The sequence below is a fragment of the Pinus tabuliformis genome, chromosome 4_2 (assembly GCF_031772625.1).
Source record: "Pinus tabuliformis cultivar Carrire ecotype Pingquan chromosome 4_2, CPIR1, whole genome shotgun sequence".
Lineage (NCBI taxonomy): Eukaryota > Viridiplantae > Streptophyta > Pinopsida > Pinales > Pinaceae > Pinus > Pinus tabuliformis.
This window is the reverse complement of record NC_142304.1, coordinates 537,303,329-537,329,264: the sequence shown is the minus strand read 5'-3', so window position 1 is coordinate 537,329,264 and position 25,936 is coordinate 537,303,329. Positions and strand designations below refer to the sequence as shown.

General features: G+C 35.1%; 1 pseudogene across 1 annotated transcript; it reads right to left on the bottom strand.

Moving 5' to 3' along the window:
- Positions 1 to 7,059: 7,059 nt before the first annotated feature.
- On the bottom strand, positions 7,060 to 10,440 carry LOC149170416 (E3 ubiquitin-protein ligase WAV3-like; annotated as a pseudogene). Its single transcript, XR_016259484.1, has 2 exons — positions 9,897 to 10,440; positions 7,060 to 9,279 (listed from the first exon to the last, which is right to left on the bottom strand). The product of XR_016259484.1 is annotated as an E3 ubiquitin-protein ligase WAV3-like (transcript).
- Positions 10,441 to 25,936: the final 15,496 nt, after the last annotated feature.

Here is a 25,936-nt window from a genome sequence, read left to right as displayed (position 1 = left end):
TTGTTTGAAGACTAAGTATACCACTCTCATGTGATGACAAGCAAGAGTTAAGGCATATATTTAAGATAATGGCAACCGGGCCATCATACCGGATGGGACTCCTACACCAAATGGTGTGAGGTCTAGTTGGGACTTCATACGGGGGAGATCCCCTTAATGTTGGGGGGTCCAGCACCGTTAACAGATATATTTGACTATTAGTAGCTAATTTATAGTATCTTATAACATGGCCAAAATTTAGTCATATTTATTTGATCATTAATTGGTTTCAAACGATGACTAAAATTTGCATATATATGACTATTAGTAGCTAATTTACAGTATCTTATAACACGACCAACATTTTGGTCATTAATTGGTTTTCTCAGCTGATCATATAGTAATATATTTTGTTGTATATTTGGTCGTTAATTGTGTAATTAATTACTAAATCAATGACTAAATTAATTACTGAATTAATGACTAAATATACTAAGATAAAAACTACTAAAAGTTGGTCACGTTATAAGATACTATAAATTAGCTACTACTGGTCGTGCACTGAAAAATGGTCATTTATATGTAAAATTTAGTCCTTTTTTTAGTAACCAATTAGCCATTTTGTACTAGTGAAGGGAGAAAACGTTAATGGAATTCATGGATGATAAGATTTTTATGGCATGTGAGTTCTCAAGTCCCAAAATTATATTCATGGAGGGTGGTAATGAGGCCAATACACAGGATTTAGGCTTTTGGTGCCTATATGGGAGCTTAGTTTTCCTTTGTGGATGTAAGGGTGTGCTTCAAGTTTGCACAATCTTTAGAGATCTTGTGAATTTCAGGAATAAAGAGAAACTCCTGCTCTATGTCATGACAAGTGTCTAGCTCAAAAATCTCAAGTTCATAGTTTTGGGGGCTCTTCTACAGGATTCTCTTGGTGATTATTTTTTCTTTTTGGTGTGGAGTTGGAGATTGCTTTCCTTTGGCTCAATGGAGGTTCCCTAGGTATTTCTATCATGAAATTATAATATCCTTCTTTCCTTCTTTGTTGTCCTCTTAGTTGCATTTGAATCTCCTCAACCACTTTACGCGCTCCCAACCCTCCTTTCACTAGATAGAGGTGATTATGTCATATGGAAGCTACCGCGTTCAAATATTCATGCCAATTTAGGCACGTTGATGTTACAAAGGTACCTAATTATCAATTCAGTAGTTAGTTTTAATAGTATTATCTTTCTTGTCCTGCTTTTGACACTGTTGGATTTTCTCCTGATCCTCTTCCTATCTAAGGAATCTTTTTCTCCTCACTAATTTTGTCCATCCCTCAACTCCAGTCGTCCCTTCTCCTAGTCTCTCAAATTCTTTCTTCTAGCCCAATTATTTTTCGAAACCAACCCATATTCCTTCTTTTTGGCTACTATGTAGAGCAGAGGATATAACCCTAAGAACTCAAGTTGAAATAGTGCATGCATCCTCTGCCCACATCCCCTTGTCAATTTCCATTATGAAAGTAGAGCCCTCCAAAGGTGGATTCTCCAGTAGTCCAAATCTATTTTGTTCTTGATTGAGGAAATGCAAAGACTTCAAACTCAAGTGAATCATCAAGGAAATGAGATTGATGTCCTCCACAGACAATTGGTTGAGCTTCAAAATTAGAGGAATGAAGAAATTAGTGCAACACTACAAGAAACTCCCTTCGAGACCAGTGTCATAAAATGTTGATTGATCCCCCCCCCGCACCTTGTCTCATGATCTCATTCAACAAAGTTGTGTTATTTTCTAGTCATTTTTTTCGAGTTGTCACCTAGTTGGTATAGTGTATGCACCAATATCCTTCTTTTTAAAGATTTTGGTTCTTCTACTTTTTCCTCCCCTGAAGAATTTTGCATCTTGGACTATAATGTAAAATTTCATGGGTATTTCATTGCAACCAGGCACAAATTTAATTGAAAAACTTCTCATTACTCTCACAAAAATAAATTAAAATATTGTTAGGTTTAGTAAATATGGATTAATACAATTTTAAATTTAATATAATATTAAGTTTAACATATTATAATATATATTAATGCATTAGGCTATAGAGCTTTAATATAATATATTATTATAAAATATTGATATTATAATATTATAATATTAAGCATCATATTATAATGTCTAAACATAAAGTATTATATAATATTTAATATAATACTATATATTATTATGTTTAATATCATATGATATTATATAATGTTGAACATTATTAAATATAGAGAAAGAGGAAGTAAGGCTTTTACAAAAGGTAAAAGGAGTTGGATTTAGAAATCCATCCAAGTCTCAAAAACAAGATATCAAAAATTGTTTAAATTTTACTAAATTAAAAGGTTAAAGACATATGTAAGGTCCTAACTCGTGTTTAGATTATTTTGGCATTAATATTTTTCCTTTTTACTTATGCATTGATTTTAATGTAGATTGTAACACCCTCCTCCCATATCTACCCAAGTAACCGACCAACCGGGGTAAACATGTGACGAGAGGCTACTATGATATGATTCAACCTCCTAGGTGACCTTAAGGAAGTGGAATCAATAGAAACACATCATTCATACCTTCCACATCAGTAACAACACTCCCAAGAGTTATCCCAACCACTCAGGTATCATGCCCATTGGTTCCACTGAGTTTTTAAGATATTAAACCTATGGAAACTCCCATGCTATGGGCATGTCAATCTCTAAAGTGCTCTAAATGCTCCCACAAGCGTGCATGCCTACGTCCAAGGACTATTTCCAGCATACTCTTCCAGACTCTGTGGGATTTAAGGCACTTTCCAAGCACAAAATTACGGCCACTGCCGAGAACTTGTTGTAACTTACGAAATCCATTAAACACATGATGAAAAGACTAATAAACCAAAAACTAACTCTAGGACTAGGCTTTACCATCCCCAACCAGGACTAACATTATGTCAAACACTTGGCATCAATGCAATCTATAGGTCTAGGATACAAGACAGAGCATGAATGACTAAAAACTCTTATGAGACAAGGCAAGAAGGATCACCACCTTCTCCTTTGAACTATTATGACATCAATTAGGTCTTGCATCCATCATTTTGACAAATACAAGTAAATACATGAAATAAAAATGACATGAACACAGTCACTTAACCATGCTTATAACTAGCATAAAACCATGAAAAGAACAGTGAGATATCAGCTATTAAATCCACATATTAATAAGTACAAAAGAAAGAGAACTTAGCTTTTATTAAACATAGGCAAATCCGACTAAGTTTGGGACTTCCATGTACCACGTGACCATAGACATGGCCAAACCAAATATTTCCTTCAACTAGTCACCCCCTTTCCATATTCCAAGCATGAATGTGGGATCTAGTGGATAAACCAATCCAAAACACAACCAAGGGAATCCATAGGTTAAACCACCTCCACCCTCAACATACCATGATCACACCAAAATCGGTGCTCCCATCACAAAATCAAACTAAACTTGGAATTCCATCGAGACTCCATCATAATCCTTGAGGAAATTTTCATCTCCTTGTCTCTTAAGCTTTACCGCAATCCAATCCTAGATCACTAGGCCCTAAACCAAGACACCTCCCTCAAGTGTTACTATGTATCCCGCAAAAACTAGTCAAGGGATTCCTATGCCTTTGGGAATGAACCTTGAGACCACCTTCGCCCCAAATTCTGAAATCCATCCAGCAATTCCAAAGCTCAAAATCGAGATCAACATCCCAACACACCATGACATCCAGAAAACAACAAGGCTAGGCTGAAAACCACTATCATAACCTGGAAAAACCATGCCACTGACAACAAGAGAACCATACACCAACATGTAATGTTATGCATGCCAGAACTAGCTAGGAAATCACACATGAAATATGTTACCTGTAAGTATTCCTGCTAAAGTTTCTTGATCTTGCTCTTCCTTTGTTTCTCCTTACTTTCCTTCCTTTCCTTTTTCTTTTTTTTCCTTCCTTGCCCCAAAGCTAGAGTGCTCCAAGAAAATTCTAAGTGTCCAAGTGTGAGAGAAAGAGAGAGAGAATAATGAGAGAGCTCCAAAGCTAAACTGACCAAGCTTGCCAACTGATTCTTAGAAGCCTTTTTATCAATCAGGCCTCTATTTTCTTTAATTTCCATTATTTTCCTTCATTTTCCTCCTCACATGCAACTTGTGACCTTTCATATCCCTTTTCTCCTATTTTTCTTTATTTTCATAAATAAGTGTGCCAACAATGCCTTTTTCCTTTTTAATGAATTTTCCTTCACTAATTTCCTTTAACCATAAACACATCCAATGATACCCACTAAGATATATTTGCCCAACATTCATCTTGGAATACGTGTCCCTTAACTGTGGTCTTATTTTACATTTATTAACTTTTGTTACATGGAATTTTCACCAAGGTTCTTATGTAGATGTTGATTTCTAATCTTATTTTATTAATTGCACTTGTTGCATTGATTTCACTGTAGATATTAATTTCTAATATGATGTAACTAGATCAATGATATGTATTGCTTTCAAAGTAATTAGATTAATAATTTGCATTGATTCCAATGTATGCACAAAGTAATTATTAATAACATGCACTAATTCATGTGTTACATAATCATCATCCTAGATCCATATTAAATATAAATGAACAACAAAGAGCCCAGATTCATCTTAATCATTAGTCTAAATCTATCTTAAATAGAAATGAACAAGAAAGAGCATGTTAACAAATATGCATGAAATGATAATTAAGGATGATAATTAAGGATGCATTGATTTCAGTGTGGATGTTAATTTGTGATTTGATGTAAATAAATGCACGATGTGCATTATTTTTAAAGTAATTAAATTAATAGTGTGTATTGACTTCAATCTATACATAAAGAAATTATTGATGTTGGGCATTGATTTTTTTGTTACAATAATCATCAACCTAGATCCATATTAATAAAAATGAACAACAAAGATCCTAAATTCATCTTAATCATCAGCCTAGATCCATCTTAAATATAAATGAACAACAAAGAACAAGTTGATAAAGAAAGACATAAGAAATGGAAGTTACTGAGGAGTGTCAACAAAAAAGGGAGAATCAAGGAGTAGATCAATGGAGACAAAAATAATATCAAAAAACATATTGACAAAGAAGGGTACAACAAGTGATAATTGAATGATGTAAAGAGAAGAATATAAGAAAATGCACAATGAAGAGGAAATCGATAAAAAAAGGTAGAGGGAATTACAATTAAAGAGCATGAAGAATAGAGAAAAAAATAATAATAACAAAGATCATATCGATAAAGAAAACAATATTTGGCCAATTCAGGCATAACACATGATGAAAAAAAAATCTATGAAAAAAGATGTTTAAAAAATATCTATGCCCAAGCTCAACATAGAACTCTCGTTGATATGAATATTGCACATTGAAAAATTCATGACAAAATTTATTGATTAGCTCAAGTTCAAATGTCATTTATTAGAGGAGTTGTATGCTAAAATTCAAGTGTTTAATATAAATACATGCCTAATGTTCATGAGTTGTAGAAGAGAATGAACTCATTAGATTAATCTTAGACATATTTAACATATTTGAAATGATTAGATTAATCATATATTAGACAAATTCTGTGTGGTTATGCACAATTGAAACTAGCTTAAATCCATCTTAACTCTGGATCCATCAAGTGTCGAGAGGGATCAAATCCCTCAAGGTGCAAACCTTTTCTCGAGTTTTGCACTCAAAAAGAGGTTTGCACCTTGAGATATTTGATCCCCTTGGCCTTTGATAAATCTAGAATTAAGATAAATCGAAACTAGTTTTACAACAAAATTTCTCGAGTGTTGCACTCAAAAAGAGGTTTGCACCTTGAGATATTTGATCCTCTTGGCCCTTGATAAATCTAGAACTAAGATAGATCTAAACTAGTTTTACAACAAAATAAATGTAATTTCGAAAATAAAATTGATTAACAAAATTTAATAACTAAAAAAATTTAAATTTTATAAAAATACTCTATTACTTAAAAACAAAATATTAGATAAAAAGTTTCATGATAAACCTATGAAAAAAAAAAAATTATAACACTAACAAAAAGAATATATTAATTTTAAAATTACATTATGAATAAAGTTAAAAATAAATAAACCTTAAAAAAATAATACTACATTTGAAACCCTAATCTCATACATCTGATTGCAAACCTATATAAAGGCATAACTTAACTTGTGAAGGTGAGTTCTAATGTTAGCATCATGTTGGATTTACCTTCTTTGTCTTATCACGTCTACCATGGATAACTGCCTTAACCCCATGAAATTTCAAATCTAAAATTTTACATTCGGAATTCATTATTTTAAACCTAAATTCAGATTAGAAATCGAAACGACATAACTATTACAAACGTAAACTTTCTCGAGTATCCGTAGTTGTTCCTTAATTCAAAGCAAAATATCACCTTTTTTTTTTAACACTCTAAATACAAAGCGAAATACCTATAGATTCTCTTATTTCAATCTTTGTGATTCTGCAGCATTATTTCAATGTGAGGGCTTTGTGCTTTTAAAGCATAACTTGAATGTAAGGGTAAAGTTATTGTTGTGGCATTAGAAAAATATAATTTAAAGATAAAGTAATAAGAAGTTTACAAAATAAAATATATTTTTTTCCCTTAATTCTTTTCTGTGTAATATTATATAGGTTATTGTTATCCCTATATAGTAATATAGGGGTTGGTTTTATTATATGTAATGTAGATGAGTTAATTTTTGCATGAGTTAAAAATTATCGAATTTCAAAATTCAAATCTTATAAAGAGAGTTAAGAGTGAAAAGTAAGTGTGTAAATATATGGTGGTTAAAATGTTACACATAAAAAAACAAATTCATACACATAAGAATATGATTAACTCAAAATAACGAAATTGTTATTTTTTTTTGAAAGGAAACAATTCATAACACAACTCCTCAGCTAAGAGCACAAACTTAAATCTCTTTAAAAATATACATATATAAAAAATGAACAACAATTTCAAATTCTCAACATTATGATGAGGAGTATTTCTACTATCGAATTATTTCTACAACCTTATCGTTTTAGGTCTTGAAAAAATTTAAATCTTACTTGTAAATTTTATAAGCTCATTTAAACTTTATACCTACAAATGGCATGAGTCATATCGCCAGCCCTAATACAGGAGTTTCTCAACGTGTCAAATTCGGTGAGTTTCTCATGCGTTCACCGAGCACATACCGAACCCGAACTCGAACTCACAGTAGAATGGGAAGTAGGATTCGCTGATGCCGTTGCCAAGAGGGATTGGGAACGCAGAACCATGTCCGTCATGGATGGCGTCTGGTATTCCCTGCTGTAATTCTGAAAGCTTTGACCGCGTGTCGTGGCTCTCTGTCGAAAATGGGAGCTCTGAGCCGAAAGCACAAACGCCCGCCCGGACCGCTCGTAGGTTCGCGTACTCGTCATCCTCGCTTGAATCTCTGTAATTTCTGCTTCCAGTGCAAGGGAAAACGGGCGGTAGCGGGTTCGAATTTGTTGCAATTCAATTTTGGCGCTCTGGAGAATCCTCTGTGCATCGGCCATTTCACCTTGATCGGCAAGCGTTTTCGCCTCAGCTATGGCTTGAGCCGCTCTGAGACGAGTCCTTTGCTTCTCCACTTCCAAATTTGGAGCAACCGGAGTTCCGTCCCTGCTCTTCGGACGCAAAATTGAAAGAGAATGTTCTCTTGATTTGAAATTTCGCTGGCTGACGGGATCTTTGTAGAAGCAACGGATGGAGATTAAATTCATAGCGTTTGATGCAGAACTTACGGCTGGCAACTTCAGTTCCACAAGTATATCTCTTTCTTCTTCCGCGTAGAGATCACACAGATTACTGTCCCTTGACTTCCGTCCTCAACAACGCAGGTTTCGTAGCTTCCGGCATGGAAACTTTTCAGCTTCGTTCCTGCGCAAGCCGAAACTGTTACACTCATGTCCTTTACAACGACGCTCAGCAGGCCGCCGATGCACTGAGCGAAGGCGTCTTGAACGAGGCCTACGGTCTGAATGAACGAAAACGTGCCCCCTGTCTCTTCAGAAATGCTGTGCATCGTGGCTGCATCGTGCTCAACTCCGAAGCCAAAGGCATGGACGGGGACTTGAACGTTGGCGCTCCGCCTCTGTTCATGGATGGGAAACAAAACCGAACCGCGAGAACTGACGCTGTAGGTGTCGTGGCCATCCGAGAGCAGCATGATGCTCGCCACGGGGTTCCGTTGGCGACGATCTTCGAGCACCTTCGTGCCTATTCTCAAACCCTCGGCGATATTCGTGCTTCCCGCGCAGACCAGTTGATCGACGACGAGTCTCGCTTCGTGCTGGCCGTCCGGAGCCATGCTCTTCAAGGGAAAAACTCGCTTGGCCGTCGTAGAGAATACGACGATGGATAACCGATCCGCTGGGCTGAGATTTGATATCACAAAAGCCATGGCCCGTTTCAAGAGCGACAGCTTCATTCCCGTCATGCTTCCGCTAACATCGAGCACCGTAACAAGATCTATCGGCGCACGGCAACCTGGATCTATAACCGTATTTCTCTCGCAGTTTTCGTAATTCTGTTTCTTGGAAGCTTCGCTGGCCGGTGGAGCCTTAACATGCACCAGCACTGTAAAATTCTCCGAAGCTTCAGTGGCCGCAACGGCTTCGACCTCGGGATGCAATGCTATTCTCAATTTCCGTACATTTGCGGCAGCTCGATCGCTTGTTCTTTCAGGATCGACGACGAAACCCTTGAATTCGAACTCTTGGTCATCATCGGGTTGTAAGCTTGTTTGCCTTTCAATCTCTCGCATGTTCGAAATCGAATTCAGAGGCTCGTCGTCGTCGTACACGGCCGGTTCTAGGGTAAAGCTTTCACGACGATTTCTATAGATTGCGATCGAATCGTCTAGCATTCTGAGCACTGGATCCAATCTTCTCTGTTCTTCTTCTGCAGATCTCAAAGCGAACTCCTCGTCTCTATCAAAACTGTACTGCCTACGATTCTGTAGGTTTCCATTTATAACCATCGGCGTAGTCACAGCGCTCCCAATAAGATTATTCTCAGCTTCCTTTTCGGGAACCTGCCACGGTACTTCCTTCCATTTTGCTCGGCAAACTGGACAGATCAAGTTGCCGTGACCGACATTGGAGACGACGCAGGGAAAATGAAAAGAATGAGAACATTCTGCTGTAAAGATCGCATGCCCGTCCCCGGAATTGATCGTCTCCAAGCATATTGCACAACAGTCCTACAAGATCAGAACATCGACAAGATAAATTATCGTCATTCATGGCCATTCTTTAATGCCCGCACACAAAAGATCTGCCTTTAATCCAAACCACACAAAGTTCACACAATTTTGTGTTACGAGTTAAAGTTTATATCCACATTCAAGCATTACAGGGCAAAAGATCGAATACAATGACCTTGATTACAAGACAAAAGATCGAATACAATGACTAAGGACACAACATTTTTATTGTTCTTCCACCATTTAAAGTTTTAAACGGCATCCAAGCATCCAAAAAACCGAAATCAGGGTTATTTTCACGATTCTTTAACAGAATTCAAGCATCACAGAACCGAAAATGGAATCGGAAAACTGTGAGACGGAACTTTTCATAAAAATTTCTTTCGCCTCTTTCTAGCATTGTGAGACCGAAGATCGAATCCAATCACTACTCTACAAAGGAACTTAATTTCTTTCGCCTCTTTCTAGTATTGTGAGACCGATGATCGAATCCAATTACTACTCTACAAAGGAACATTTCAAAAAAAAAATTCTTTCGCCTCTTTCTAGCATTGTGAGACCGAAGATCGAATCCAATTACTACTCTACAAAATACTTTATTTTCGAAAACTTACTTTCGGCCTTCGAATCCCGTTGTCTGACAAATTCTGTGGCGGCGACGAGGAAATCGAGTTCTTCGACACTATTTCAGGCGACACAACGGTTTCGTTATCTGGCAACCGCGGAATTTGGGCATCTGAAATCCGGCAGGTGACACGCTGACAGTTCGCTCCGGCGCTTGAAACAGCCTGCCCGTGAGGGCTTTCGAAACTTGGACCTCCCGAATCCAAATCATCGAGTTCGGGAGGGAAAGAGGTACAGACTGTAAGGCCCAATGCCTTTCGAACCCTTCTCCATCCGGTACCCATCTTTAACTAAGATCCCTTTCTAACTTTTGAAAAATTCAATAGGGCATTGGTACCTGCTTTGCAATTCAGTGCAGAAGTGTCATATTTTTACAACAGTCTGAATACAAAGACAGAATTCCAAAAGAATCCTTTCTTCCAGTCTCTATACTTCCTCGAATACGAAGGCCCGCGTTGTAGCATTGAAGAAACGGAATCTGATGCGAGTGAATAGCAGGCTGCTGGAATTATAAACGGGTGAGAGAAATCAATAACCGTGACGCCACACGAATCGCAGTCATATGAGGGCCTATCATACCTATTTCCGCAGGGCGCCCGACCAAATCTCGGCCAGCCACCGACGTAGGCAGAATTTTAATTCCAAGTCAAAGGACATAGGATCGTCGCAATTTTTGACTCCTGCTTCCACGGTATTCTCTTGTGGAGTTGATATTCGCCGTAGTCCAAGTAGGCCACAATTTCAGCCAGAAATAATGGAAATTTTAGTAAATTTTAGCGGAATTTTGAAAAAAAATTGGCAGAAATTATTAGAAATGCTAGTTACAGTTATTAACCTTCAAGATTTTGTTTGTTAAGAGATTTCCGATGATACTAATTCATTTCCACCATTCCTATTGAAACACTTCCACTTCCAAAATTAAATCATTTTAAAAAAATCTAAAATTAAATTATTTAAAAGAAATTTAACCTCCGTAAAGAACGCTATTTTATTATGATATTACACGTAAAATTTTATTAAACTTTAATAGATTTTATTATGATGCAAAGTTTAATATATTTTATTAAACTTTTCAGCCATGTGGGATGACCAAAAAATGCTTTAAAACGGCATTGACTACTAGGTCTTTCATATTATTTTAAAAATTCGATATTGATAATTGGGTCATTTAAAAAGTATTTTAAAATTTTAGATAGAAACAAAGCAGATTTAAAAATTTATTAAAATTTTAAAATAAATTTTATCAGATAAGTGTAACTCCATGTTTTGATGATGATGGTTAATGTCCACTGAGATCAAATTTTGGTCTATCGGACCTAAAGAAACGAATTATTTAGTTTGATTTAGGATTTTATTCCTATACTCAAAAAGTTTGGAGAGAAGCCTCGCGAGCTCAGTGTAATTTTGACAACGTAAAAGGCTAGGAAGGTCAATATTGCAACAAAGATTTTGAAATTGAGATCTAATGTGGTTGTACATGGGGCACTCTAAGAGGAAGTGATTTTCATCCTCTATGTTTGTATTCTCACAGAGATGGCAGAACTTTTCCATCCATGGTGTTTTAGGAACTGCCCAACTCCCTGTTTCACTATGGAGCTCATGAGAGTTCGTTCTAATCTTGACTATATTAATTTTCTTCTTTGAGCTAGTTAAAATAGAGAGATACTTTTGATCTTCTAAGGTGGGGTTAATGACTTCTTTATAATACCTTAATTTTCTTTTAGCTGCTAAATCTTTCTCACACCACATTTTTCTTTGAACTTAGAAGTAACAATATTTTTAATGCTATTAATGTTTTGCAATGCAACATTCTTGTCGATCTCCCAATGGTGCCCTAATGTCTTTATACCAACTCTTTTGAGCCTTAGGTGGTTTTGGCTGAAATTTAAAGCTAGCCTAGTCATAGCTAGGCTGTCATAGGTGAAAGACCCACTTCTATAAGGAGAATATGATAGGGTGTGTTGCTTTTAACTTTGAGGTTATACGTTATAAAATGTTTGTGGATTTGCTCAATCTTTCTCCAAGATTCTCTAGAGATACTGCGACCCCAAACCTCACATCCATATAAGATAACCGGAGTGACTAAAGTTTCAAAGAGGAACTTCTTTCTATCCCACATTACAAGGTTTGCCATTTTACAATTATTTTCAAGACCAAAATAAGTTTTCCATGCCCCTATAGTTCCAGTTAAGCTTGTGATGTATATCAATTCCTAGGTACCTGTAGGAAGACACTTCCTCCAAGTTACTATTGTCATACATAAATTTAGCTTAAGTGTCCTTCTTGGATTTGATAATCATAAATTTTGTTTTTCCAGTGTTAACAATCATACCCATGGTAGAGCATAAATCATTATTATAATTCCAAAAAAATATATATTTTATTAATAATAATAATTATAATAATATAAAGTTTTAGGGAAATTTAATTGGTAATAATATGAAATTGTAAAAATTGTTTTGATTGTAATTTAATTTTTAATTTATAGAAAAAGCCAAAAACTTATTATTAATTACATGCTAAACCAACTAATATATTTATATTAAAAAAATTTAATAATATAGAATAATATATTGTTAATTTAAATATTTTCTTAATTTATTTTTTTTCCAAGGAAAAAAACGGTAACCTTTTATTAATAAATTAATGAAAAGTTACACTAGCAGATGCAATGAAGCATTCCGTAAGATGCCACCTGGGCTCGAGTGCTTTCGCACCCCACGCAACGTTAGAAGACTAACGTGCACAAAGAATAAGAACAGAGAAAAGAAGAGAGACAGAAAAAGAGGTAAAAAACTGAATTCCGTACTTCAAGTTTTTCTCCCCTTTTTCTTTTCGACCTTGCGCCACTCTCCTTGTGTGGGCTCGATCGAAGCAATGACTAACTGTGTTTCTGTATTCTGAGGGCCTGTTTCTTTGTCTGAGTCTGAAGTATCTGAGTGATGATGCCGTTTGATGCCTCCCATGCTTTGATCCCCGCTTGTCAGCTCTGCCTGATTTTGGTGGATCTCTGCCTGATTTGGATGAAACTGTGGAGCCTTGTTGTCTGATATGTTTTCCTTCTGGTTCCCTGTTTCAACTTCCTCTATGGTGATATCATCCTCTTCTGCTTCTGTTTCTTCGTCTTCTGTTATCGAAGAGGCTTTCTTTTCCGCTGCTCTCTTCTTTACGACATCATCTATGTTCTGCCATCCTTTTGGCTTCCTTTGTTGTGGCTTGCTCTTGTTGTGGCTTTTGCATGCATTGAACAGATGACCTGTTTGTTGACATCCCCTGCATCTGAATGCTGTATTCTCATAGTCCAAAGGTTGTTTCCACTGTGAATTGTTGAAGTTCAGAATGATGCTTTCAGGTAGTCCTTGGCTAAGATCTACCTCGACACATATCCTAGCAAAAGTAAAGATTCATTTTATGTGTCTCTCTGGATCAATCTTTAACATTCTTCCAAGGGTATTCCCTATAGCTAATAAGGCCTTATAATGCCAAAAATGTATCGGAAGATTATGCAGCCTTACCCATACTGGCATCCTTGATACCACCATGGTATTGGCATCAAACTCCGGGAACCATGGGGTAATAAACAGTCCCGCACTGCCCCAGAACCATGGCCCTTCATTGAGGATTTTTTCCTTTTCTTCTTCTACGAGGAAAGTTACTATGAAGAAACCCTTTGAGCATAGGTGGATTTGGCAGTTTTTTGTCCAGACCGTGTGAATCCATTGGTGCAAAGCATCGGTTCTAGGCCAGAAGCCGTTAAATCTACAAATAACAGCGTTTTTTTGTAGATCTGAGAATATATGCTTTACCTCTGGTAAATCCAGCGAGATGGAGGGATTCTCTGGCGCTTGATCCATGATATACTGCCCTGGAGGTGCATTAACAGCTGTAGATTCTTTCCCCTTTGGAGATTCTTTCCCTTTGGCTGCATCGCGATAGGTACCTGTAGGTTTTGAGGTAGTTCCCTTAGATCCACCTCGCAATCTGTGATTGAGGAAAATAGTTGAGTCCTTTGCAACCCTGTAATGCTGGAGTGTATGTTGATCCTGCAAGCAGTGCCCAGAAAATATTAGAATTTGTAATGCAACTGGAATTCCCAGTTTGTCCTGGATCTCTTTTTTTAGCTCCAAGACACTCATCCGGTCCCAGATCTGCACACAAACGTGTCTGCCTTCTGTTGATCTGATAAAGATTTGCTTCAGATCCGCTGTGTCTGCCTTGATCAAGTCCCGTTTTTCGGATTTGTGTTCTGGATCTGGCGAACTTCCATTTTGCTTCTGCCTGGATCTGATCGGATTTGATAGATCCGCTCCTGTTCTACAGTATTCGACCCAATCTGTTGAGCCGTTTCCCAGATCGGGATTCCCGTTGAGGCTATCTCTCATTTGCATGTCGTATTCTACAAACCCTCTGTTAGAGCGATGCGTCGAGATGGTAAAAGCCCAGATCTGCGTTATAGAAAGCAGAGAAACCCCAAAATACCAAGGAACCGGGTCCATACTCCCACCCCATACTTTGTCTTCGACCATGCCATTTAAAATCGGCCCTAGATCGGCAGATCGGCTCCACGGCAGGCCAAAATGGGGTCTGGGACCCGTCATACGCCTTGGTTTTCCATAGCCGTAGGCAGATCTGCCAGGAAAGCGCATCGAGACGAACCTGCGTCCAGAAGGAGGAGAAACGCTCCGGGCTCTGTTCGCTGTGGTTTGAATCATGTAAATCCTTTCCATCAGAAGATTCAGCCCAGGGCCAGAGGGAAACATCGAAAACTGAGGGTCCTGCCGTCAGGATTCTGTCCGATCCACAGCAGAGCAAGTCTTTAGGGCCTGCGGCGGCGCTGATCTGACCTTCTGAAACCCTAAGTCCATGAACAGCCTCCATCGCTCCTCCCACGATAAAACCCCCAACCAGCATCATATTTTCTTAATTTATAATATAGAGATATTATAAAAATAAAAAATTATTAAAATATATAAATTGTTTTATTACCATTTTTTTAATTTTTAAAAATATATGTATATTTTAGTGAAAATATTGTTATATTTATTTTATTTGGTTTTTTTAAATATAGTTTTTCAATTTTAAGAAGATTTTTCGGCGTAAATAACATGATATTTCATTTGCCGATGCGGTTCGAACCAACCAGTGTGGTTCATCGTTAGGAACATGATATTTCATTTGATTTACGCCGAAAAATCTTCGTAAATTTGATATAGATCATAGAAGCCTCAATTCAACAATAGTTTTTCAATGTTTAGTATTGGTTTTAGATCCATATATATGATTTTGTTTCCATTTCACTTCAACATCATTTCAACATCATTTATATTTTATATTAGCATGTTAAAATTTCTATTTTCCATTTTAATTTGACTTTTATAAATACACTTTTTCAATGTGTGATATTGATTTTTCACCATATTTTAATGTATGTGTTTTAATTGTACTTTTAATTTATATTTTTTTAATAAGTTGTTGTATTTTTTTGTTTTAAATTTTATTTTATAAAAAAACAATTTTTAATTGATGAAAATTTAAATTTTAAATTTAATAATTTAAACAACATTTTATAATACATTTTGTTAATTAAATTTAAATACTGAAATTTAATTATAATATAATATATTTAGTTTGAAATATTTTTAAATTTAATTTTTTATTTATTAAAAAGCTTTTGCATCATATATCATTGATATAATTATTTCATTTTTTTATTAAATATAAATCGAATTTTTTAAGAATGCTTCACCTATTTTTAATTTATTGAGAATGGTTAGATTTACAAGTATAAATATTATTTTTAAAAAATTAGCCGTTATTTGGAATTATGGTGTTTATATTGCTCTCTATTTAAGCCTTTTAAAAACTAGCCGTTACTTATTTGAAATTATGGTGTTTACATTGCTCTCTATTTCACCCTTTGTCATGCTCTGCCTCTTCATCTGATCATGATGATGAATCACACTTGTTGGTTCAAAAGGGGTCAGCGAAAATTTTCTCTTGTGTGATTTCTACTAAAATAAAACTTTTCCTATTTCATACTTTTGACAACAAATTTATTTGTTAAATATGATCTCTCATGTAATAATAAATTTTTTTGTTTAATTTAAATTTTGAAATTTTTTATTGGAATACGGAAAAACAATTTTTAATTAAATAATTATTTTTACTATTTAAAATGTACTTTTCTCTTATATACATAAATTTAATAAACAAAAATATCCCAACGTAAACACAATTCCAACGGAAAGAAATGCCTTGCGACCGACTCCAAGCGAATCCGAAAAGCATCCGGCTTTCACGTGTCTTCTTTCCGTGGGGTCACATTCGGAGCCTCTGAGGCGGGGCTCCCTCATTTTTAGGAACAATATTCGCAACACAGTTACGGTCACATGGAGTGTGGCCATAATCGAAATGCTTGGTTGGCGTAACTGCCCTCTTATTGACAAGTACGCCTTTTGAAAAGTTGCGTGGCAGTTTGTTGATTAGAACTTGCCTTTTTGTGTCTAGGTTCTAGAAGTTCTAGAAGATCCGTGCTCATCGCAACAGTATTTTATTATAACTGCCAATTTTTGCTTTGTATTTTTCTATTCGAAATTTTTAGGCGCGCCTTCTTGACTTTGACTCCGGCTTCTTTTTCCAAAGACCCTTGCACATGTAAATCCATGTTACCTGATACAAATTGTAATTAAGACATCACTTAAGCTAATCTTGTGGTTATTCGATATGGGAGGTGGTCATGTATTCCAAAGTTGAAACCATTATTTTAATTGGTCAAACACCTGCATCCATCATGATTTAGACCATCTAGAATCTCAAAACAACTCAAATAACGATGTAAATTTAATATATATTAATATAATTAATAATTTTAATAAGGATGGTTTTAACCATAGTTTTATAGAAAAATAATTTATGGCTGCATAGCTTACATTCTTGCCATTTAATCTAATAAAATATTTTAATGTCATGATGTGTTGTAGGTAATTCAAATAAAAATAAAATTGTTGAATTTAGGCTTCTGTGATCCATATCAATAATAAAATTGTAAAATGAGTTATATGAATATTTATTTAACTTTTTTTAATTAATTTTTTTAATATAATTAAACATTTTTTGGTAGATAAAAGTTATATATATATATAGGGCCTGGAGTATGCCCTAAAACTGCTTCTGCTTGGCTAAGAGCTCGTCTTCCTCGGACGTAAGGAAACAGGTTAACGGCCCAAGACCCAGAGGCATCTGGCAGGAGTGAAAGCCTGCTCCCTTACGGACCACCAGCGGGTTATTTCAGGTGGCGTGGTTTTCCTTGATAACAGTGATGTGTCAACTGACTTTTGCGGATAGCAGCCAGAGATGGCTGTCCTCACTGTTGGTTTGACAAACTGAGTTTGATAAGTTTTTCCAACTTTTGAAAAAAAAGTATATATATATATATATTATTGACATTGAAGAGAATGATAACAAATTAATAATTATTTATTTAATATTAAAGGATGGCAAGTTTTTATATAATGCTCATATTATAGTACACATCTCATGTCATTAAAGTATAGATTGATATAATGAGAGTTGTATAAATTGTAAACATGTTATTTTTACATATTTTTAATTTTTTTTTTTCCAAATTAAAAAATAAAACCCATAAAAATTGTCTACTCAATACTTTAACCAATGAGAGAATGGAATTTTTTAATTTAATTACAACCCATTTGTGTTTATGGTACATGGTAATTATTATATAATGTTATTTTTCAAATCATTTATATTTATTGTACATAGTAATTAGCCATATAGTACATAGTAATTAATAATAGAATACACAAAAGTCAATTCTTGTCATCATTACACACTAAAAGGAGAGTCATTTCAACCAATCATATTTGAAAAAAATAGAAATAAATTTTATTTAAAAATAATAAATTTAATTTCATAATGTTAAACTTTGGATAGATGTTAATTTTTTTGTCAGAAAAGTCTTTTTGTAGAAATCACATAAAAAAAATTCCCTTTTGTGATTTTTACCAAAAAATTTGACATAAAACAAAATTATTATAAAAAAAATCATATCATTTAAAATTTAAAATAAAACTTAAACCAATATCTTATTTTAAATTGTAAAAAATTAATAAAATAAAAATATGATAAATCATACTTAAAAGCGTTCTGTTATTATTTAAATAAAACCGGGAAAAAGAGTAGAAAATAATATTATTAATAATTCATAAAGTGCGTGGAACAATTGCTGACCTGTCGGCGGTGACTTGGACTTTTCTGCGATAGTCACAGTACACTAGTTTGTTCTGGAAGAGAGTTCGTTTAGTTTCTAAACACAGTTGTTTACATTCGCCCCAGTCGAACCTGACCACGTACCCTACAACAAATGCTACTTACACGTCATCATATGTGAACAACACCTGTTTTTACATTGTTGGAAATGTGTATGCAAACTGAATGGGGTAGAATAAATACCCAAACCTAAATTTCAGGGTAGTTGACTGGTACTGCTGCTTGAATCATAAGAAACACTGAATCATAAGTTCGTTGTCATGGGCTTTGAGCGGCTCACACTTCATAGTATAGATTTTTGGATTTCAGTAAATATTTATCCCATATATGGTTGTGAATTGAACAATGGAATATCTATGCAATTTATAATTCAAACAATATTAAAACATCTAGATTTTAACAAACATAAAAAGGCTAACATTTGTTTCCAACACATTTTGAATAAAATTATTTTTTAATACTCTAATAAGAAATAGGCTATTTAGATAACTTATCTTCAAGATATTCATCCACCTTGATAAGTTTTGGAGTTGATTTGTGCACTTGGGACAATGAAGCAACCAAGTTACATATGTAGTATGGAACACGTCACTAGGACTATATGATGACTTAATATGATCTTATAGCGCTTCATTCCCTTGTTGGTTGCTACATTGTGGAAAATTAACATCCTCATGGGTTGTCTCAAGAACATATACTTATTCAACAAAACGCTGGACCCTAAAAACATATTTTCCAGAAGATTCTACATGCCTTGCCTATCTAATTTTATATTCTATATAATTATAATAGGGGAAAAGTAATTGTGTTTCCTTTTCCACTTGATAGTTATATCCAATTAGGAATTAAAATGATACCTAATGAGCACCTACACTTTAGTTGATTAGGGTTGTGAGGTGTTTTTTTAACCTTTATTGTAGAAAATAAGACCCCCTCTATTAAATGTCTATGCTTTTACTATCGTGAATTAGTAGGAAGAATTGTTGTAGCAATTGTGATTGGAAAATAAAGTAGTGCTCATTGTCTGCCTATGATTCACCATGTCTAACCTTGATTTGTCTCTAATTTCTTTGACAATTTCAAGAGGATTCTTTTCCTTGTTTCTACTGCCATGAGAATCCATACTTAGTATTCAAAACATCCAATTAGGATATAGCTAGTAATTTGACATCTTTTATACACATGATGAGTCTATTTAGGAGTAAGAACAAAGGAATTAACTTCTAATGGTTCTAGGTAAGGATTAGGGTCCATGTAAAGGGACGAATAACATAATTACTACTTATATGAGCTAAACAGATGAATATTAAGAGGATGTGTGTGGTGGCTTAAGGATTTGATCCTCGAATTCCTAAAACCATCACACAGGGGCTAAGGCTATTGTTTCCTCCTGTCATTTATATGACCTTGAGGAGCATATCTAGTATTCAAAACATCTAATCGAGATAACTAGGAGTTTAACATTTTATGTACAAAGGATGGGTCATGTGGTTTAGGCCACAATCTAGAGACATAGATCATGAGGTTTGTTCCTTTAGGGATCATGTCTCATGTAGGAAGTCATAAAAACAAAGTCCCTATCAAGGGGGAATATATCTCTACCTATCAACAATATATTGAAATAATTAATACAATAAGTGTATCTCAAGTGAGTCCATTTAAGGTAAGAACCAAGGGCTTAGGTCGTAGTAGTTCCAAGTAAGAATCATGGTTCATACAAGGGGCCCCATAGTGTAATCATTATTTCTATGCACTACTTGACAACTATTATTGCAGTGGTTTGAGGAGTTGCTTTTGTCCTTGAATGCCAATAAGCCTCTTAGAGACCCTAAGTCAGTTATTCCACCTTTAGCCGTGTCTATAATCTCACAAATCATTCCTAGTTCTCAAAACATCCAAAAGTTATTCAATTCTAACCATCAAACAAAATGACTTGAACATTTAGTAAATGAAGAGATCATTGGGTTCTCAACATGGATAATGTTAGGTTCCTATACCAATAGGAGTCATAATTTTGAATGACTAAGGTTAAGCCTTGTAATATTGTACATACCTTTGCTTTCTACAAATGTTTTCCATATTATAAAAAATTAAAAAATGTAAAGAGGGTATGTCCTAAAAGAAAAATCAAAGGACAAAAAGAATAAGAGAAGGTAAAAAAAGATGAAGATATATGAACCCCAAAAAACAAAAATACCATGAGAGTGTGCAAGTCCAAATGCCACTACTATTTACTTTTATGCATAATAATGATTATGTGCAACTTGTTATTCATGCCACAATCCATGGTAATCAAACAGTTTAATCTTGGTTATTCCATGATTTGAATTTTATGTTTATAGATTAGAGAATAAAATCTGACCAAACAGTTTAATCTTGGCAGATCATAGTTAGGTAGAGAAAATAAAAGGAGCTCATAAGCTTAATCTGAGCCCTTGGATGATATAAGGTTAGAAATAAATAGATTATTTTTCAAAAGAAAAATAGATGAATAAGATTTTTCTAGTATAAATGCACCCTAAGAAATGAAAAAAATATGTTAGAGGTAAGAAATGGGTAAGTAGAAGAAATGTTGTTGAACTACAAAGTTACTTGTATCAAAGAACATGCATCATGCTTAGATACATCTTTCAACATGTGTGGTCAACTATGAAGGCAAAGATAAAGGTTTACAAGTTCATATGATTAACTCCCCCTCATTCATTTTTCCCCTTTACTTACTAATTTCCTATCAACAAATATGTTCTAGTACTTTAAAACCTACAAGTCAAAGAGGCTCAGAGCATTTCTATGACTTTTAGAGGGACCAGACACTCGGCTTAATCACTTATGGATGCAAATACTAAAATCCGCTTCATAAACACATTTCCCCTTCATACAAGCCATTTTCCCTCATTACCTTAAGAAAACCCCTTTTCTTAAGGTTAAACACCTTTTACCTAGGAAAAACAATACCCCCCCAATGTAAATCCCTTTCGCACAAAAAACCCACAAAAGGCCTTTAATCCTAAGTTTAAATCTAAATGCGCAATCGCATGCCTTTTTCCCTTTTGACTTAGGAAAAAACCTCACTCCTCTCTTTTCATATTAATTAACTAATTTTATTATATAACCCCTATATAACCTTTTTGCTGTAAATAAGTTAAATCCCTATTAAAATACCCCGACCCCTTAGTTTTGAATAAAAACTATATAAACTACCCCTTATCCTGATACAACTCTACTTAGTTTACCTAACCCTGGTAAAACTTAATTTAATCCCACATCAGCCTCACCCAACTCCCTAATCCCTCATTAAGCCCGGCCCGATCGCTTTAAACTTGCGATTAATCCCTAAACTAATCCCATACCATCGCGATTAAAACCCTGGGCCCCCCTTTAATCCACGTTCATTTCATCTGCGCAGTTTCTCTGCCTGACCACTGTCAGATCGCAATCCTGCAGCCAACTACCCAAAGCCATATCAGCCACGCCTGTTGGACTGCCTTTACCTGCCCGATAAGGCGGTTTTCCCCTGACCCCCGATGGCTATGTGTCACGCCCTAAAGCACATCGAGTGACCCCTCCTCAAAACCACCCACGCCTTTAAAGTGGTGTGACAACCCTCAATACCGCCTCCCCGTCGTTCCGATAAACCACTTATCCTCCGAAATATGAAACTTCACGCCATTTTCAAAAGTTTTCCTATTAAAGTTTTCAATTCCGAGAACCTTTGTTTTCTCGCCTTTCACCCGTTTTACTGTGTAAATATATGAAACCCTTCATCGCCACCCTAAGCCTCTGCAATGCGATTTCACCTCCATTTATGTCTAAAGCACTACCCCAAGACCTTTCCCAAACATCCCTGTGCCAGAGAGCCATCAAGCGCCCTTCATGCAGATCGGTGTTTTCTTAAATATTATTGAATTTTTCAAGTTATCAGACTAAGATCATAGCTTGGATAAAGAGTTCTGATACTAGTTACAAAACCTATTTACTCCAAGACTCAGACCAGAAACCTGTTAAGAGCATAAATTTAGAAGAAGAAAACTATTATACATGCACAGAAGATGAAGACTAATACACACAGAGTCGAGAAGAGGACAATTATACAGAGCAGTGACATTCAAAAGAGAGCAACCAGACCAGAGATGCAATGAGAAGACAAAAAAACAAAACACACTGAGACTTGATCGATATCCACTTCCGATTGCTGATACACATAAAAAACATAAGAATTTATTGTTGAAACACACAGTAAAAGGTTAATTGTAACAGTAAAAGGAAAGACACAGTGAAGGATAAAGACAGGTCATCAGAGTGAAAGAGTATTAGTGACAGAGAGTATCAGATGAAAGACAGAAGTAAATGAAGCCTCCAACATGATGAATTCAACAACAAAGAGCGTAAAGAGCTAAAAGCAAACCATAATCGCTAGCAACACCATAATAAAAGGGATAGCATGAAAGAAATTCATTAGCTGCCTCTATCTTCCTGCAAGAAGATATTTCTATTTCCTAGAGTAAATCTCAAGTTAGTTTGAGATATTTGTAATAACACCTTAGTATAAATACTTCACAATTTGAAGTATATAGTGTGGATTCTTAGACATTTCTATAGATTTCTTGATCGAAAGACTTTAAAGCTATTGGAGCATTGACTAAGCCAACAAGTTGGATTGATGAATAAAGACAAGATATTTCAAAGGATTCATGTGCAGAGCGTAGTGTAGACAAGTATTTTATCACGTTGTTGTTATCTCTAAAAGTTTTCATATTGTTGATCTGAATCTGAATGCCATAATTGGAATATTGTATCAGAATTTGTTTAATTACACTCTGTTATAACAATTAGGCAAATCTATGTTTTCTATAGATAATATAAGTTAAGGAATTCTTAATTGCTCCTTAGTTTAGGTTGTTTCTTTTAATCTATAGCAAAGGATTCTTAATTTCCCTTTGTTTCCGATTACCCCCCTATTCTTCATTTCAATCCCGATCTGAGAATTTTTAATTGCTCTCTCACCCTGGTTAAAACCTTTTCCATCCCCCTTGTCTAAAGACCTGCATTCTACTATGCTATCTTTCCCTTTGAACATTCCCTTTAGTGAGTTGATCTAGTTCTGCTGCCCTTCTTTTGACTCCATATGCCCAATGGTCTAGAGACATCATTCTATCCATCTGTTTCAAGGATTCCACCACCCAATCTTCAATACAAATCAAAACCCCCCTTGAACTTTTATAACTAGCCTAATATTCAAACAAACAAAGCTAAATCATATAGAGAGAGCCCTCTCTAAGCATCAGGAAGGCTAGGTCTTGATCTCCAAAAGTGGTTAGTGGTTACCACGATGATCTCCTTCTTTAACGTTGGGAAATTACTGGGTGATAACATAGTGTTGACCATACTGGGGAAGACTAACATTTTCTTCAGAAATGTTTTACAGGTTTAGATCTGATCTATGATGGTGCATAGTGATCATACACATAAAGGTTAAAATCATCCACCTGGAGACTCCAAATCAATTCCACAATCAAGACTCCATTAGAGGAATGAACCTGAAAGAACTGTATGAAAAGATTAGGCTTTTAACTTGGATTGTTATCCAAGACATTATGTTCTTTCTCATTGATAAAATTTTTCAATGTATATTGTATTTTAGAGAAGATTTAGATTAATTTTTTATTATTTCCCTTTGAAAATTGTAGATATAAAGTCTCCTTACACATTTGAACAACAGTCTTCTAACTCTTATGAAGATCATTTTCTAATTGAAGAGCATCAAACAATCAAGACTAATCATACAATTCCTGTACATATTCCTATACCTTATAAAGTTCCTCATAGATATAAGCCACTCATCTTACCTCCTACACTCCATGCTTTCCCTAACGATTATTACAAGTATCTCCCTAGGTTCGATGGAGAGAATGATATCGCTACTCAAAAACATAGTCAAGGTTTTGAGAATTATCTAGACTTATTTGAAATTGATGAAGATGATGTTATTATCATGCTTTTTGCTCTTTCTTTGCAAAGTAGAGTAAAGAGTTGGTTCAAGAATTTACCTATTGCAAGCACCACAAATTTCTAACAGTTTGTCAAAATTTTCCTTGATAGATGGATAATCAAAGTCAATCTTCTTGTGATCATAGAAGAATATAATCAGTTAAAAAGACAGCGAGATGAAACAATACAACAATTTTCAGACAGATTTAATCAAGCCTATTATTCAATGCCATCAAATATAAGACCTCCCCCTGATTCAGCTCTTTTGCATTATCCAAGAGCATTTGATCTAGAGATAGAATTTCAACTAAGAGAAAGAAACCCCTCAACACTGGCACAGATGCAGAACATTGCAGTAGATGTAGAGGTTAATCTGCAAATTAGAAGAGAAAAGCTGAAAGCAGAAGCAGAGGAAAACAACACTGCAGAGGAAAAACTCGACATTTTGATGAAGAAAATAAAGGAAAGGATGCAGAAGATCACCATGAAAGATGATTTTTTTGCTCAAAATCACCATGACACATTTATTTCACAAAAGGAAGAGGTTGAGAATCATAAACAAATTACTACTAATTCCAACTACCATAGATCAGAAGATAGACTCATAGAACAATATGTGGAGGAGCAATCTCCTGATCTAATATGTATGTTTGATGACATTACTTCTTTTGATGATTGGACCAAATATGATCAGTATGATGATAATCATGTTCTTCAAATCCAAACTAACTTTACAGAGCAATCAGAAGCTATTTTGGGGAATAAGGAAATCCAGTTTCACTAGCTTGAAAACAGTGATCATCTTATCCATGTTAGCTATGGAAGTGAAGAAGAAAGTGCAGAAAATTTGGAAATAAGTGAAGCTTCCTTGCCTCTTTGTTTTGAATCATTTCATTTTTTAAAGGAAATATGGTATAACATCTCTAAAGAAAAGGATGAGCAGCTTGTAGAAAGCTATGAAGTTTCATTCAAACCTATATGCAATAAGTTGCAGCAATCCTTCCAAGTTGTTTATAGTTCAATAGCTGCTAGGTTGGATGATGAATGCAATCAGAATTTTTCTCCATTAACAGACTATGAGAGTCAAAATCAAGATGATAAAGGTTTCACCAGATAAACATTTCAATTGGTAGAAGTATCATCACAAAGCTCCTCTGAAAGTCTGCAGGGTGTCAAAGATAAAAGTGACATTTCAGTTTCATGGCATGGAAGCCATCCATAACAAGTGTGCAGTTGCTTAAATAAGTTGCACAATAGTGTATATATTTTGGAAGATCCTTTTGTACAGTTTTTATAGTCTACAAAGGAAAGAAAGTATTTACTTATCTTCTCATTGGTTGATAATGTTATATTTGGCTTTAAAATCTCAGTTTTAATCACAAACAAGCCCAAGCAGTAAAATCCACCAATGTATATAATGCTTGAATGGTTGCATTGGTTGTTTCATTTTACCTAACCAACAACCAGAAAGTTGATTAAAGTAAGTAGGTAGGATTTCAGTTTGAATAAATTCAGTTTTCAGCAGCGATTTTATGTTAGATCAGATTTTAGTTTGCAGAAAAGGGTGTATTTTCAGTTCAAAAGTTTTAGTCACAAAGATTATACAACAGAGCATATACATGTGTGGGATTGGCCCAATGGATCAAGCTACTAGTCGATGGTGTTCTTGACATTTCACAAGGAAATGCCATCCCCAAGTGGAGCCACTGTTAGGTTCATATACCAATAGGAGTCATAATTTTGAATGACTAAGGTT